The sequence below is a fragment of the Zonotrichia albicollis genome, chromosome 5, assembly GCF_047830755.1.
Source record: "Zonotrichia albicollis isolate bZonAlb1 chromosome 5, bZonAlb1.hap1, whole genome shotgun sequence".
Classification (NCBI taxonomy): Eukaryota; Metazoa; Chordata; class Aves; order Passeriformes; family Passerellidae; genus Zonotrichia; species Zonotrichia albicollis.
In genome coordinates, this window is record NC_133823.1 from 40,172,687 (window position 1) to 40,184,778 (window position 12,092).

Consider the following 12,092-nt stretch of genomic DNA (forward strand, 5'->3'; position numbering starts at 1 on the left):
AAAACCACAAGCACACTATCTTGCAGCTCACTTCTCTGTCCTTCCTCAGCAAGCCATAAACACCTGTGTATAAGTTCCTTTTGCCTTTTTCTTGTACAGAATTAAGATGGATTTTTTTTCTTCCTGTCTTAATGACAGCCAGATTAAAGACCTGTTAGTTGTCACTTGCATACCTGTGACTTTGTCTTAAGGAACCTGGGTAGCTCTGAGGTTCTGCAGACCCTGAGCAAAGGCTCTGAGCAGCTAAAGGATGTTCTTAAGGCACCTATAATGGCAGTTGTGAGAACAGACTGGACATATTCATATTTAGTGAATATGTCACCCAACACTACTGGCAGGAAGATAAACAGATTCTCTTACAGGTAAATGGTTCTCACAAATTATTACCTGAATTTCAGTGCATCCAGTTTTGTTGTCCTTGCAAAAGGTCACAATTTTCAATCCACGCAAAATTATATGGCCATGGGAGCCCCTGGTCTGGCACTTTATGCAACATGATAGTTCATATTAAATGAACTTAGAACATAGTTGAACACAGGCAAGTGACATATGAGCCAAAATGCTTTTGTTAGTGATATCCTGCACTAGATGGTGCTCTGTATGTGGGTTTTATTGGGCAATACTTCATTCATAAACTAGTACAACATTTCTCCTGATTAAGTTAATTATTAAATGATAAAAAATAAGGGAAAAATATTTAGGTGAACCTTGTCCTTAACTAATTTTTGAAATAATGCATGAGTAGCTGAGGTAACCTAAATGGTAGAAATTCACAGCATTTAATTCACTTGAGGTACAGCTCATTTACATAGTTAAATTGTGGTTTTGTTTTTTTTTTTTCCTAAGTCTCCCATTACAACAGTAGTTTGTGTCTTCTGAAGAAGCAGAAACAAAACTATGCAATCTGCAAACACTACTTGAACTAACTTATCTGTACTACTGCTTTCCTGCTGTGATTCCTCTACTGCTCTTCCCTGTTGGGATGTCTTCTATTTTTCACATCTCAACTACTAGGAAATTCAAGGCAACTTCCCTGTAGTGAGGCCCATCTTTATATCATAACACAAATAATACAGCATTTGAATGTTTCTTGTGATCAAGAAACTGAGATTATGTGAATGCTTGTGGCACAAGCAGGATGAAGTGCTTGGGCCATACTGAATTCACTGCAGAGAGAACAGGAATCCATCTCCTTCCAAAATGCCATAGACCCATCTGGGAAAAATACTTCCTTACAGAAATCAGTGGGTTATTCATGTACTCAGCAAATATAAAATTCATGTTGCATGTCACTGCTAGATGTCTTGCAAGTCCTATTCTGTAGGGTAGTATTTAAGTTTGAATTGTTAATGCTTGCAAGACATGCAGTCACATTGCCTTGTGATAAAAGGGTTTTTAATGATTGCAATGCATCTCTTTTCAAAAAATTTTCTAATAACTTTGAGTATTTAATTTTAAATATGTCATTGAAATTTTTGAAATAAGGCTATTTCAAATTGTTCCAGTTCTCTGTCACTGAATCCTACCTCTGTTATGCAGCAAGCTTAATGAAAGATCGAGCACAGTTCTCATCTGTTTCTCTAACTTTTCCTAACAAGGGGTTAAATATCTTATGAATTGGTTTCACTAACCCTCTGACTCAATAGAGGAGAAAAAGAAAACAGAAAAATCATACCCATCTGGAAGAACAAAAGCCTCTCAAGCTAAAATTTCTAAGCAAAAAGCTCTTGGATACTGAAGGAAGGGAAGGGCTTCCTTCTTATGTTTACACAACCTGAATAAAACAAGTCATTAATAATACAACTTGGAAAAAATAGTCATTAAATATTTGCAATCCATGATAATAACTTAAAGTCTACTTTCTATTTCCCTTTAACATTCCCAGCTTCCCAAAGCGCTTGAGCTGCTAAGTCTGACATAAAAGTTTCATACATAAGAAAATAACTGGACACCTTTACTGCTGTGTTTCTTTCTCTCCCCAAAAGAATTAAGAAAATTAATGTCATGCAAATCAATAGAGTCCAGTAAAGTTACTGGGGGGATTAATTATGTATGTCATCTGCTTCTCAAGCAGCTCATTTCTATTGTATCTCAAAGAAAACACAGCTTTAACAACAGACCTTTTCTGTTATTCTACTTTCTCATTAAAAAGACATCAACCACATTCATTATTTAGTATTCTAGAGTGAGTGTAGCCCTGTTAGTCTGGATGTGCTCTGTAATTCATCATATACTAATGACCAACCATCTTCTCTCATGTTACTGGAACAATAAAAATATTTATGTATGTCCAGCAAGAGCTGGGAAGAGCTCCAACCAAGAAGACAAGGAAGAAATGGCCCAAAACATCTCAGGTGTACTTGTTGATGCATGTGAGAAGAGGCTATATATTCTCTAGAGAGGTCACATGGTGTCTTTGTCATTTGTACACTAATTAACCCTCAACTCCAAAATTCAAGTGAAATTAAGACATCCTGCAGCTTTTCAAAGAACACCATCAGGAGAGATGAGCGATGAGGCTCATCCAACATAGGCAAAATTTCTGACAGAAATAAGAAAGAGTGTTATGAAATTTACCGTTGAGATATTCTGGTACATCAAACAGTGACTGTACTTAGACTTAGACTTAGAAAACAGCACCACCATAATGATTTCAGCAGATGAAATTTAATTTAAATGAGTATTTACTTTTGGTTCTTAGTTAATGAGCAGCTTCTTCATATAAGACAGCTTTAAAGAAAATACTCAACTCTGCATCCTAGACTTCTCTCATGAAAAGCTCTTACCAGAAAATACAAAAGACTACCTGTTTCACAAGGGCAGATTCCATATTATGGTTCTGTACACTATCAGTGAGGACACTGATATTTTTGAAGCACATAGTGGAAGCTGATGTCTGGCAGCTGCCTTGTCTCTGTTATTCACCTCCATTTTTTTAACAGGATCTCCTTTCAGTTGAACAGCATTGGAACCCAAAATGTAAAATGAGACTTGGGAGAAGCCAGCTGCTAATAAAAGGTTCCACTGTCCTTTCTTTCTGACCCAATAATTTAAATGCAAGCAAGTCTGATGTGATATCAGAGAAAGCCTTAATTGAGGTGTACTTATGCTTACTCATTATAAACAAGTAAGTTTCAGCAGACTGCTTTCTTGGAAATGCTGTGATATACATCCTCAGATACAAATGTGTTTCTTACATTATGTTAAGCAAAGCCTGGATTCTTCTCTGAAATAAAAAAGTACTGCAGTAGTGTTTATTTCACTGCCTATTTTACCATCCAATCATTGTGTTAAGAAAACAAGTGACCAAAATGAAAATCCCTTCTTTGGGACACAGAGATTTTAAGATCAAGAAAAATCTGGAACCTTCTGACTCATGGATCTCATTTTTTAAATATAAAGAATAAGCACCAAATATATATTTTTTCAGTTTAAGAAGTGAAACCTAGAATTTGAAGATGTGAAAGTAACAGTAACATTTTCCCCATGACTTATATTCTCTGAATCATGTAGCAAGTAACTGAATTTTTTCATACTACCCTCATGTATAGGAAATATAATTTAAACCTTTTACAGAGCATACTGAAACCTCTTTAGAAAACATGCAACTCAATAATTATATTTTATTCTATTACTAGCCTAGGCTGATAGTTCTGACTGATCCTCGTCTATAAGCAAAAATCTTCAGGTTATTCACTAGAATAAAACCTTATTAACAGCAGTTCCTAAAATAAACCCCAGATAAGAAGAGAGGTTAAGGCTTTTGTGTACCCTTTGCATACAGGTTTATGTTAGGAGAACAGTTCCTTTTCAGAAGCATTTTACACAATGATTAATTCAGTCCCTGGGAGGGAGCTACTTTGAAAGTGTTCCAGAGTACATTTAAAATGCCCACCATTCTCCCTGAAAGATTATCTGTGCTAGCTTGCATCCAAGCTGTGTATGTAAAAGAAAGAAGTGCTGACTATACCAAAAGGCTCCACTATACTTAGCCTTTATTGTCTTCAGTTTCTGGGCTGGCAGGATTAATTAAGGAATTCTGAAGTTTTGACTTCCACAGAGAGAGAGTGCTGAGGAGGAAGAAGTAATCAGCTCTAGTTGGCACCACCATCCATTATAGCAATATTCACAGAGACAGGATCAGTAACTCTTAATAAAAGCACTGCCTGTCACACCCTTTTTAAACACTGCAAGCTGCTCATAGTAAATGGCAAATAAAACCCAGAAGTACAAGTTAGTGTGCATAGTATGATATTGCAGTCAATTTTCTATGATACATACAAAGTAGGGGAAATACAGGGATTCCTTGGGGAATTCTAGCCATTCTAGGTTTAGAAAATGCTATCTGTTGCCACAGTTTCCATTTCAGATCATGGAAAATTATAAAAACTGAAAAATGCCCATGGATAGGAGGTTCAGGAAGAAATTGTGGTTACGGAGGGCGCCATGTGGGACAGCACAGATGAGTATTCTTCCGCTACACATTCCAGCTCTGACTCAGAAGCTCATCACAACAGAAAACATGTTTTTTTATAATTCCTTGTGCAAACTAACTGACATCTGCCTTCAAAACACTCCAACACTGCACCTTGGTGGCATATCTGTGTGCTAGTCTTAATTTCAGCTGTAAGAAAGCAAGGAGCTAGTCACAAAAAACCAAGTATGTTTGTCCCTTTACCAATTTAACTTTTCTTCTTACTGTCCAGGACTACTGACCTATCCGAAAAAAGGACTGAAGTTAAATCAACAAAAGAAATACATTGCACAGACACTGCTAATGCTAATAATTTTTTAACTTTGTATGCCTGGCTTTTCCTTTTTTCTTAAAATTCATTATACTTCAAATTAACACTTAAGACTGCACAATAACCAAAATAAGACATCTAAAATAGTAATTCAACATTTATCTATTTTATTAATAACTATATTTACATTGCCATTACAGTATGAAATATCAACAACACATAATTTCACAGATAAATCATATTGAATCCCAGGTGAAGAGTGCTGTAGAACACATAATACATGTCTGATCTGTCTCATTCACCTGTAATTCTCCAATAAAATAATGCTGTTCTTATTTCAGATATACCATGTTCAACAGTAATCTTGTCCAGTTTGTAAAGGTGAGTAGCCTGAACCCTTGACAGGGATAAATTTTCCTCTGTAAGGTCTGTCCAACCATTAATACTATGCCAAGAACAACAGACTCAGGATTATTTCCCTAGCAAAGCTTCCTTGATAAGTTACAAGTATAGGGGGAAAGAAAATTAATACATGAGGCCTATTTTAAGGAAGATAAGGACTGGCTCAGAAATGAGTTCATGTCAAGATCTCTAAATTATCTAGGCTGCTATAGTTTCTTATTTGCACCTGATGTGTTTTAGCCCATATTTTGGCTAAAACACATCAGGTGCAAATAAGAAACTTTTTTCCCTCCCATGGGATTATTTTTACTCTGAATTCCATCTATATTTCCTTATCTTCTTCCTTGTGGTATGGTTTACCACCCAGAAGAGAAAAAAATACGACATTCATTTTCTCGCTCCCAGTGGATTAACAACATTTCTTTAAAATGGCAGCCAGAAAAGACTTGTGTTTTCTTGCTTTTCCCTGACATCTTACTGTCTATTTCATGCATAGAGAACATAATTCAATTTGAACCACCAAATCAAAAGCACATGCTATCCTTGCATTAATGTTTGAATTCATCTTTCTGTGTGGGAGGGGATGGGAAAGAGAAGGGGAAGGGGTTTAATTCCCCAGTTACCTGACTTAGAGCAGTGAGGGCTAACTTCTGTCATAGGCTGCTGCAGCACAGCTTCCCCACAGTATTTTGTTCTGTCCTTTCTCAGGAAGGCTCAGGAGGGGACATCTTGTTGTCACAGAGAACTGGTTCAAGCTTTTCTTCTCTGTTTTGTTGGTGCAAGATTCTGTTTAGTACACCTGTATAACAATTACTCCCATTTTTCTGTTGTTTCTGTCCCCTTACATTTACCACAGTTAGTTCTGATTACTCCAGCCAGTGTGAACAATGGCATAATTTGCAATATTAAGATTACTGAGTGTCTAATGAAAGACACATTCACATACACTGAGATGTGATAGCCATAGCAGCCATTACTGATAGAACAGGATCTAAGCAAAAGTAGTGTGGTACACAACATTACATCATCTTGTGAGCTCGGGAGCACCATCAAGTTAGCACCTATTAACAACTTACCGTGCATCAGCTGGTCTGCAGAAATTGTCAGCATGTATTACTTTGCATTTGCTGTTGGAAAACCCTGTGCAAGTGTGCTCAGTCTCCTCTCCTGTCAGAAGGAGTCACATCACCATGTATTTGCTGCTGGCTAAGAGCCTGTTCATCCCCACATCCACATTTACCATGTGCCAATGATACTTGCTAAATCCTGCTGACTTAATCTCACATTCAAGCTTCACACTGGGAAGATGCTGCAATAGCAATATTATTTATGTGTTCTGTAATCATAGAAAAGTGACAAAAGCAAGTAATATTCAGCACCATTTAAGCAGCTGACCTGCTACAGATAAGAATGAAATTGCTTTGACTTCAGCAATTTATTTTTTTTAAGACATTAGGTCTATAATGAGCTAGTGATGAAAGCACTGAAAAACAGGAGAAGAAACTGCCTGTATGATCTTCTCCTTCTATTAATTTCCCTTAAATAAATCTTAGTGCTAATCATTCTTCAGCAGCCCCCAGTTAATCCCTCAGCTGAAGGCTTGGAGCTGTTGCAGACACAGCTCCTAAAGGCTCAGAACCATTTGTTTTCTGGCAAGACACTTTCAGATAGGTCTATGCGAATAGTCACTTGGAATTATATCTTCACCTTCATTTCTCTGCCACAGATGGTTCCTTTAATAGAAAGATCTTAAGGAAGACTTTTAGGAAAAAAGGTTATCTTTAATTAAAACAAAAAACACCCAATCCAAACAAAACCAAACCAAACCAACAAAAACCAACCAAACAAAAACCAAACCAAAAAAATCCACCCAAACCTGAAAACAAAACAAGGCAAGAATGTGTTGTGCTGTCTCTAACAGCTAGATTATCTCCCACTTCTCCAGCTTTCTGATTCAGATGCCAGCATCTTGCTTGAAGAAACCCTCTACTGTCGCCTCTTATTTGTTATCAGGTGCCAGAGAAATTTATTGTCAACCATTGTCTCTTTATCACATCAAATAACCCCATCAGCCAGCATCTCTTGGCACTTTTTTACAGTTCTCTTCCTCTCTCTCCTGTGACCAAATCTCTCATCACATTATTGTTCTTTTGGTTATTTAAGTATCAGCTCCAGGTCAGCATGACTGAAAACCAGGATTCTAAATGTTCTTTCTGGTCAGTCATTTCTTGACATCTACAAAGAACACTACTACTCTGTCAGGAAGTGGGCAGGTTTGACTGGAAATATTGACACTGTGGCAATATGTGACTCTCTCAAACATCTTCCCATGATCTGTGATTAAACCTTTCCTAGCAGCCATCCTCCCTGCCAGTACACTTCTGCAAGGTTTACCCATCTTCCTTGCTGTAATATCCCTTCCCCATGGACTTGACAAAGGCAATTAAATTCTTGACTGAAGCTATTGCATTACTGATAACTCTGCTGGTTCATCATGTTCACTATGCAACCTTCCCTCCTTTCTGCTCAGAATAACAAATAAGCATATTTGGGATTTATTTTTAAATAAATCTGCTTCTGTGAAAGTGTGCTTGCTTAGGAAACAGTGTATGTGGAAAATGCCAAGGTGTAACAATTGGCACAGAACAGTACAGTTGTCATTCTGCATATGGCTATGTAAACTCATTGAAATGACACTAAAGAAAGGGGGAAGAAATTAGCCCATTTTTTATCTAACCATAAAAAAAGTAATTAAAATCCTCTAGAAGAATATCACACATATTTTCAATCACTAATATCAGAAAGAAAAAACCTATATTGATTACTTGACATATTAATAGTAATAAAGCAGTAAAGAGATAATAATAATAATAATATGAAAATTATATTATTTGCCATAAGAAAATGCTTCCTAAAATTATTGAATAGATTTGTTCTTATGAACTGTGCTACAAACCATGAGCCCATTCTTAAATGTCCCTTTAAGAATAATGGAAGGAATAAATAATGAATAACACGTGCAATGTAGAGGTTATCCCACAAATAATGGCCTGTGAAGGAAAGAGTTTATTGCATTAGGGAATCAAGTAAACTACAATTAGTCTAATTGTTAAAGCATTCAGAGTATTTTCTAGTTCTTCACCAGAGCTGCCTGTAAGTGGGTCTGAACCTTACTTTACTGGAAAGCATATGGAAGAAAAATGACATATGTAGCTAATTTAGCCAAGAGATCTGTGATCTGTTCATCAGTACTTTTTGTGAGGATATACACAGTCTGATTGTTTTCTAAACTGTGGAGGAAAATTACCAAGGATCCTTAGAATTATGTTACTTTTAGCTATTACAGGGAAAATCAGCAGCAGAATTTTAAGATCAAACCTAAATTACTATCCAAAGACATTTTCAACATTTTCAGCAGCCCCACTCAATGATTTTCTCTGGCATACCTCACTAATATGTTGTCAAGGCAGTAAGTACACAATTTAATTCAAATAAGTCATATGAATGTGAAGTTTGTGGTAAAAAAAATTTAAAGAATAGTCATTAGTAATTGAGCATCAGAAGATAATGAAGACTTTGAACTGTGGTGATATGCTTTTCTGAAACCAAAATTGGCACTGGCCAGCAGAAAGGTTTGTTTTGTATTAATGCAGTACTTTAAATAGTACTATTTAAATAGTCTGCATAAGCAAAGGGGAACAGTACTCATCACTTGCTAAAGAACTTGAATGCAGTTATCAACAGTCATTACTGGCCCTCTCTCCGCCTCAAAAAACAAAACCAAAACCAAAAACCCAATGGAAAAAAGGCCCTAAAAAAATCCAACAAAAAAACCAAACCAAACCAAACCAAACCAACCATGACAACAGTGTGCTTTAACCTCCAGCCTGCAGGAATTTCATCTGACAGCAGTCAGCCTCCTGATGCCAGAGAATCACCCATAAACACTCTGCTGTGTAACATAAAGAAATCCACAACATGGTGTTTTCCCAAATACAGCCAGAATAAGACTTGTCACAGACAATGAATCCACCACAGCCAAGCTGTTTTGAGTGTTGAGAGCTGCAGCCCCCAAGTTCCGGCACCATTTTGCCACCCAGGAGCCACAGCCCTGGGCCATGTGCCCCCATTCCCCACCACAGCAGAAGCAGCAGTACCTTGGACCACAGTCTCCAATAAGGAGTGTGAGAAGCATTCAAGCTGTCAATTACTGACATTCCAACTACAGCTTTCTTGTCATCTAAAGCACTTAATTCCTTAGTTAGGCTTCAGTGGGGTCTGCACCTAGATTTTGGCATTTTTCAAAAACATGACAGGAGGAAGGAGAGGTCTCTCAGCAGCTAAACAGGCAGATGTAAGACCTGGGGGGTCATAAGGACAACAGTCCAATCTGACAAAGTCAGAAGTCCTATCTGATAATTCCCAGGAAATTCCCTTCATCACCAGGCCAGAGGCTAGCTGGGAGGAGTGTCTTTCATTGTGTCTGCTGAAAGTCTGTTATTCTGAACAAACTAATCCACATGCATTGGACCAGGGAAGCAAGGCATCACTTTGCAATGCAACAATTAAGGTCCCTAGCTGGGAGTAGGGAAATTTAAATTTCAATCCCTATTACAACACTGCTTTTCTAGGCAATTACCATATAATATTAAAGCACACAAGCAACCATTAAGAGTCAGGAACAGAAACTGAGTTCCCTAATAACCTATTCAAAACCATCCATTACCCTGGATACCAGCAGGACACAGACTGGGCTGTCCTGTGCTGCTGCATTTTTAGCGTTATTGATACTCAAGTTACCTGGTACTCTTTCAAATTATTTATACCTGCTGCAATCATATCTATTATTAAAGACAGACATACATTCATCTTGGAGTATGAATGCATCTAAAAGTATCTTTCAGAGACATTTGTGGAGCCTGCTCCTGACTACTCTTACTGACAAGAAACAGGGAAATAATATAAAAAAGACATGTTACTTTATTTATTCCCTTTCCCATCTAGTGTGACATTCACCTCTTTCTTTGGTGTCTCCAATTCTTTCCCATGCTTTATTCTTCTTGGGGCTCCAGGCTACTTGCAACCTCATCACCCTTTGTCGTTCATTTATCTTCCCTGTTTAAGTGATTTTGTCTTCTCTCTTTTTCCTCATTTCCTTCCCTTCAATATCAACGTTCAGTGACAGGATCCTGCAGTATTCCTCTTACATTTATATAAACTCAAAAATGCATGGACCAGAAAGAAGTAAGGAAGAAAAAAAAAAGGCAGAGAAGCAAAAGTCATTATCTCATTATCTCTTTTTAAAAAAATCTAAGTATCTGGTTTTCAATTTGATTTTTCTCCTTGATTACTGCTGTATGAAAGGCCTAGACAAGCAACAAAACCAGGAAAAATTAAAGAGCCATCAGAGTGGAATGGCTGCAGCAAATGCTGAATGAACTGTGATCTTTGGCAGGATAAAGATCAACACCACAAGCTTTCAGCTGCAGCGATCAGTCGATACTTTCCAGGCCATCCCCACGGTGACAAAAGACAGAGGCATTTTTAAGTTGTAATTGAGATTAGCCTCGATACATACAGTTGGAGCCATGCCTGTGAACTTTGCTAAAAGGCTGGCTATGTAAACTATCTATCACTCAGTTTCACATGAGCAGTAACCTAATGACACCACAAAAATCTCACTATGTCCCTTGCCCCACACGTTCAGCCACAGCAGCAGACTCATGCCAGGGTGCTTCAGCTGTGCTACTGAAGTGTTTGCCTCCCAAGGTCTGGAGCACTATATAGACTATCCTGGGGTGCTCAAGTTTTGTACAATGCTCAGCATTGTAGCCCAAAAGCACTCTTGCTCTGATCCAGCTTACTAGATTTGCAGTCACGTGCTAACTGAAAACCCATACATAATAGTACTGGCTCCAGCACACTTTGGATGAAGCCCATAAAGACACACAAGATTGCTTTTCATGGATGGGAATAAAATATTTTGTTTGTTACTACTAAGCCAACCACAATAAATAGTTCCCTTTCATGTGGTGATGAAACAAAGCAATCATGCTGTATTCCTCTTCTAATTATTAGGTTGAAAGAAGCAGTGTCTTCCTGGCATGTTTAATTCTGAATCATATTCATCACATATATAAATAGCCAGCAACTGTATCTAGTAGAGGAGGGCAGAGAGGAAGGTCAGGGAACTAGCTTGATGTCATGAAAGCATTTCCTGTGGAGTCACCAAATCTGTCCTGGATACAGACTCCTATGTTGGCACACAGGGAGCCTGAAGGCAGCTGTGCCCTCATGCACCAGACATGCCAGGTAAGCGTCTCCAACCTTGCTGGCATTTGGAAGCTTCTCTTCCCCAGAAATCACATAGGCATAATTTACTTCTTAGGGCTTTGCAATGATGAGTAAAAGATTTTTCCTCTCTGCTTCACGTTACGGTAGTTCCACCACTGTGAAGACAAAACTTTAGTGCCAAATCCCCAGCAGTTACTCCACTGGGTCAGGGAGACTACTACAATATGAACTTTCTCCACTGAAATCCAAGTGGTAGGATCCTGGAGGGAAGTCCTGGCTCTACTACCACTAAAATCCAGGATGTCGAGCCCTAAGAAGTGGCAGCAAATAATACTGTGGACAGAATGCTAAAAAGAATTATGGCAGAGTTTAAAGTTGTGGCCAGTCAGTAAACTCACACACTTTCTATCTGGTTGGTGTTTATAAACCACTCTGCATAAACACAAACTTAGCCTAAGACTATCATTGCACAGCTTAGGCCATCAAGAAAATTACGCCTGAACCTCCTGAGACGTCTTGTTGTAACCTAGACATTGCCCTAGTGTTGCTACACACTGTTTCACTAAGGTAGCTCTCAGCTGACTTCACAGAATCCTCGAAGTTGGAAGTGACCTTTAAGATCATCAAGTCCAACTGTCAACCCAGCACTGC